Raw genomic sequence first — 6,040 nt, 5'->3', positions numbered from 1 at the left:
TCTCGTTGCAAAGTTTGAGTAAAATAGGCTTGGGAAAAAAGGGCAGGTCTGTGACGTTCAGGGATCCAGTTAAAAGAAAATTAAGAGAAGTTGGTGTTTCCTCCTGGGGTGGCTGCACTGATTTAATTGCGGCATCTGCGTCAAGCGTCTCCGCGGTATCGAGAACGATGCAAACGCCGCTTTTTCGCAGGCCACCGGACCCTGTACGTGGGCGTGCGGATGCCGCTGGTGAGGCAAAGCCACCGGCATCACCGTCCCCACAGCCAGAAGCATCGGGAACAGGAACGGGAGAAGGACTCTGCCCCGACGGAGCAGGGCTACCACTGTAAGTCCCGCCGCAGCGTTCACTGAACTCCTCGGGGCTACGTGGGTGCTGGGGTCTTCTGCAAGCAGGTCCCCGTGCCGGTTTGAGTGGCTTGCTGTTCTTCCGAGGGAAAGCGGCATCATTTAGCAGGACCCTCTCTCTTTTCCCAAACTTTCCTCTTTCTTCTCTTTTTTTTTTATTTTTATTTTTTTATTTTTTTAAGACAGTTAAATGCATAAAGGATTTAGGCTTGCCTTCCTCAGAGGGATCCTGGCTTTAAAAATGGAACTGTGGGGAAGGGAAGGTGCCCATGCTTATGCAGAGGTGGATTAGATGCTTCTCCTTCTCTGGGGCTCTGTGCAAGCCTGGACAGAGCCAGGGCAGAGGGGCCAGCCTGATGTTTATGGTGCCGATCGATGCCCGCTTTGCCTATGAGCGTGACGGGCCGTATTCGGGCACGGTAACGGGACGGGGCTTAGCCTTCTGCCCCCAGACACTCCGTCCCAGCGAGTGCAGTTCATCCTCGGGACCGAGGAGGACGAGCAGCACGTTCCCCATGACTTGTTCACTGAGCTGGATGAGATCTGCGTGAAAGAGGGTGAAGATGCCGAGTGGAAGGAAACGGCAAGGTAAATCCCTGCTGCCGGCCGCGGTGGGAGAGGAGTCCCCTCGCCGGCAGCGCCCGCGGGCTCTGCTTTCCGCTCTCCGGGACTTTGGCAAAGCTTTTGCAGGTGCCGATGCGAGGAGCCTTCTCTCGCCGCCCTGTAGCTCTGTTAAAGGGGTTGCGGAGCTGAGGCCGTTTCCTCGCAATGGGGCTGATCGCGCCTGATGTCCGCAGGTGGCTGAAGTTTGAGGAGGACGTGGAAGACGGCGGCGAGCGCTGGAGCAAGCCCTACGTGGCCACGCTGTCCTTGCACAGCCTCTCTGAGCTGAGGAGTTGCATCATCAACGGGACGGTGCTGCTGGACATTTGTGCCAACAGCATCGAAGAGATTGCAGGTACCGCGGGCGCCGCGTCTCTGCGGGAACGGCCGAGCTCGGTTTGCCGCGGTGCCCTCCGCTCCCGAATCAAACCCTGCCCCAACGGCGCGTCCTTTTCCAGAAACCCCGCTGTGTTTTTAAGTTGGTTTTGGATGCAGGCTGGGCGTGCAACAGTCACACCAGCTTTTTCTGGTGTGTTTTTTCCATTTTTTTTTTTTAAATGTGTAGAGTCAGACAGAAAGGCCAGACGGGGCAAGAAAATTGCATTATTTCGAATGGGAAATAATTATCTTAGCAGAGTGATGAATAAGCACTTTGCTCGTGTTTTTTAGCAAAAGAAACTTCTTGCTTTCGCTGCAAAGGCTGAACTGTATTAAAATGTCTTGCTAAGCAAGGCTGGGCCTGTGTCAGGGGATCCTGCGTGGCACAGCCTTCCCCCGGGGGCTTCGGGGATTGGGACCTGGGGGGGTTTCTGCTCTGACGGCTTCGTTTCCCTTTGCCATCCCCAGATATGATCCTGGGCCCGCAAGACCAGTCCACGGAGTTTGACGAGCACGTGCGGGCAAAAGTTCGAGAAGTCCTACTGAAGAAGCATCACCATCAGAATGAGAAGAAAAGAAACAACCTTCTTCCCATCGTCCGCTCGTTTGCTGATGTGAGCAAGAAGCAGTCAGACCTGCACCTCCTTGACAAGCCAGGTGAGGGTTCCTGCAGGGTTTGGCACCAGGTGAGGGTTCCTGCAGGGCTCTGGTCCCATTCGACTTGTCCTGGCAGAGGAGAAGCATCCCAATTGCTCCTTGTCCGTCTTTCTGAGTGTCTTTCTTTTTCCTACCAGCCCAAACACTCACCCCGCATCCTTCTCCTACCACTGCAGAAGCTAAAAATGGGGTGAACCACGAGAGCAACGCGATGGACTTAAGCAAGGTGAGACGCTCGTAGCTATCTTATGCCTTTAGGGCCAGATTTGGTCTTGCAAATTTGGCTGCAGAGTGCTGAGGGCTTTGCTTTTGGGGTATTTGCCTGAAAATCGCTTGTTGTGCCTAGGCGCAGCTGCATTTCATGAAGAAAATTCCCACCGGGGCTGAAGCATCCAACGTGCTCGTAGGAGAGCTGGATTTCCTTCGCCAGCCCATCGTGGCATTTGTCCGCCTGACCCCGGCTGTCCTCCTCTCGGGCATGACGGAAGTTCCCATCCCAACAAGGTCTGAAGGAGAAGCACAAAGATTTTATTTCAAAAAACCCCCACCCAACAAAAGAACATCAAGGTGCATGCATCAGTTTGGCGTCCCAAGGGAACAAGGGCAGGGGGAGCGAGGACATTTCTCCCACTCGCATCCCTTCCCTGCTGTGTCTTTCAAACCCCTTGGCCAATTTTAATGAAAATTGGCCCAAAAATTAAATTTGCCATCGGTTTTGGTGAATTTCAAATTCCTGGCGGAGTCGGTGAGCCTACGTGTCCCCTCTGGAGCTGCGCTCGGGGCTGGGGGCTCCCAGGGATTTCCTTGGGTGTCCTTTGAGCAAGGACACGTTCTTCTCGCTCATTGTGTTTTTCTTGCCCAGGTTCCTGTTTGTTTTGCTTGGACCAGAAGGCAAAGCCCATCAGTACCATGAGATCGGCAGGTCCATGGCTACTATCATGACGGATGAGGTGCGAGAAGAGAGAATTCCGGGTCATTTTTGGTTTTCTTCAGCTCTCTGCAGTAGTGAGGAAGAGGATTTGCTTCCCAACTGCCCACACCTCTCCAGATAGCCCACCCCTCGTTCACACGCCGAAGCAAACGCACGGATTTGTATCACCCCACCTCTTGGAGGTTGAAATCCCACCCGGTGTGCATCCTGCACCTCCCCGGGGTCCCCAGCACCCTGTCCCCAGTGGTGGCATTGCCAGGGCCAGTGAAACTTCCCCGCTTTAAGCAAAAGGGTATGGTGTGCCATGAGGGATGGGGACCTCGTGGAGGACATGATTACAAGTACCGTGATGGACAGATTTTTCCATTTGGGGGAATATTTCCTGCCATTACAAGCAGGAAATTTGGGGAAAATGATCTTGCATTTAGCCAGGAGCTTACCGTAGTGCTTAGGACATCGGAGATGGGTTGGCCTCTGAGCAGGTTGTCTCCTGTCGGCAGGTTTTCCGTGACGTTGCCTATAAAGCCGAGAACCGGGCTGACCTCGTGGCCGGCATCGACGAGTTTCTGGATCAGGTCACGGTCTTGCCGCCAGGAGAATGGGATCCATCGATCCGAATCGAGCCCCCGAAAAATGTCCCTTCGCAGGTGGGTGCTGCGGCGGAGGGAGGCGCGAGGGGGACGGGCAGGCCGGCGGCCGGCCGGCCGGGGATGCTGTTCTGGGACCCAGATTCACCAGGTCCCAGTTTGACGCAGTCACATACCCAGACCAGAAGCCCAACAAGCCAGTGGTTACGAATCCATAGCTTTGGCTTATTTCCTTTTTAACAGGGAAAAAGGAAGATGCCAGGAGCTCTCGATGACAGTGCTTCTCACAGCAAGCCAGAGAAACACAGTGGTCCTGAACTGGAGCGCACGGGAAGGTGTGAGCTTTAATAGTTTGTGGGGTTTGTTGGTTTTTTTTTTTTTTTCTCTTTGCCTCTAGTATCGGAGCGTGCACCTTCCCTTGTAGCAGTTTTCTGGGGTTAGTTGGTTCAGTGAAGGGGCTTCACATTACCAGCTCGGTCCCCTGGGCTGGGCAGGTGAGATCTGGGCAGCTGGGCTCAGCCACAGCACCACTGCAGACAGATTTTCTTGATTTGGGGTGGAAGCAGCTGTGTAAATACCTCCAGGGAGAGCTCTGCTGCTTCTCCAAGCAAGGGACAGTTGCAGTAAGAGGGGATGGGCTTTCAGGTTTGGTCCTTTTTCTTTTTGTTGGAGGGGGTTTTTGTGCTTGCTTGGTTTCTGCCGGGTATAAAACGGCCGAAGGAGACTGCTGCTGGTTAGCAATGAAGGTTACTGTCTGCTTGGGCTTGTCCTTCTGCAGCAAAACCCCCTCTGTGTGGTCTTGCAGGGAAACAGTCTATTTGTTTTTCCTTCCTCCAGGCTCTTTGGAGGTTTGATCCTGGACGTGAAGCGCAAAGCCCCGTGGTTCTGGAGCGACTTTCGGGATGGTCTGAGCCTGCAGTGTCTGGCGTCCTTCCTCTTCTGTGCCTGCATGTCCCCTGTCATCACCTTCGGGGGACTGCTGGGGGAGGCGACCGACGGCCACATCGTGAGCACCTCTCTTGGGTGGCGTGGGGGAGCGCAAAACTCATGCAAAATCTTCGCTGCAGTGAATTTGCTTTGGGTTTTTTCTTCTTTTTCCCATTGATTTATTTCCTCACCGCTGCCTCTTCCCTGGACAGAGTGCCATGGAGTCACTGCTGGGCGCATCCATGACCGGCGTGGTGTATTCCCTCTTTGCTGGCCAACCTCTCACCATCCTCGGCAGCACTGGACCCATCCTCGTGTTCGAAAAGATCCTCTACAAATTCTGCAAGTAAGGCCGGCTGCCGCGGCCGAGTGCCGCGAGAGCCTTCAGGAGGCACTGGTGGAGAAATGAGGTTTTTCTTGTCTTTTTCTCAGTGAGAGTTGTTAGATTTCAGTTGTTTTCTGTGTCGCAGACGTTGCACGCTGCTGCTTTAGTATGTGATGGTGAAAGAGCCCTTGGTCTCTGAAGGATGGATGAGGTTGTTTGGGGGTTTTAGGGTTAAAATGAAGCAGGAAGAGGAGAAGCCATAAGGATGGGGATCCTTGTGTTGTGATGAGTTTGATGTGAGATGAGACACCCTGATTGCAATTCAATTTATTCTTCAGCCCCAGCTTGCTGGTAGCAGGTGACTGGGTGCAAAATCAGCCGGGGTTTTGGTGTTAGGGCATGGGGGTGATGTGGGAGGACACCACCTTCCACAAAGGGCCCTGACCTCAATTAGCCTCCAAGGCCTTAACACAAGCTAATTGTTAAATAACAATCATGAAATAATTGGCCTCTCCTCCTGCAGGTCCGCACCCTGCACCGCAGCCCCAAGGCTGTCTGTAGTAGGACATGGAAAGTGCATTTACCATCTGCAGCCTTGACGTGCTCCTAAATTGCTCGTGATTTTCCCCGAAGGAAGGCACGGCTCGGCGCCTCTTCCTGGCCTTTCCACCCTTTGTTTTATTTTGGTTTCCCAGGGAGTACGCGCTCTCCTATCTCTCTCTGCGGGCCTGCATCGGGCTGTGGACTGCCTTCTTCTGCATAGTGCTGGTGGCCACCGACGCCAGCTGTTTGGTGTGCTACATCACCCGCTTCACCGAAGAAGCCTTCGCCTCCCTCATCTGCATCATCTTCATCTACGAGGCTCTGGAGAAGCTGAGTCACCTGCGAGAGACCTACCCTGTGCACATGCACAGCAAGCTCGACTTCCTCACCGTCTACTAGTGAGTTTTTTTTTTCCTCCTAAAAGGCTGCTGCCCCTTGGCAGGAGCTCAGGGCTGCACCTCTATTGCCTTTCCCTCACCCTCGTCTTGGCTTTTCTCCTCCCAGCTGTAAGTGTGAGGCACCAAGCCATCCCAGCAAGGCAACCCTGCGTTTCTGGGAGAGCAACGAGATCGACGTGTCTGGCATCGCCTGGGAAAACCTCACGGTGACTGTAAGTGCCCCAAGCCACTACTTCCGCGGCCGCGGGGTCCAGGGGCGTTCACATTTTGCAAAAGTCAGAGCCCTTCGGGTGATGAGGGGCTTCAGACTGTGCTAGTGCTGCTCTGCAAAGTCATTCTTTAAATC

This window comes from Grus americana, unplaced genomic scaffold (genome assembly GCF_028858705.1).
Source record: "Grus americana isolate bGruAme1 unplaced genomic scaffold, bGruAme1.mat scaffold_75, whole genome shotgun sequence".
NCBI lineage: Eukaryota > Metazoa > Chordata > Aves > Gruiformes > Gruidae > Grus > Grus americana.
The sequence above is the reverse complement of the archived record's forward strand: the minus strand, read 5'-3'. Positions refer to the sequence as shown.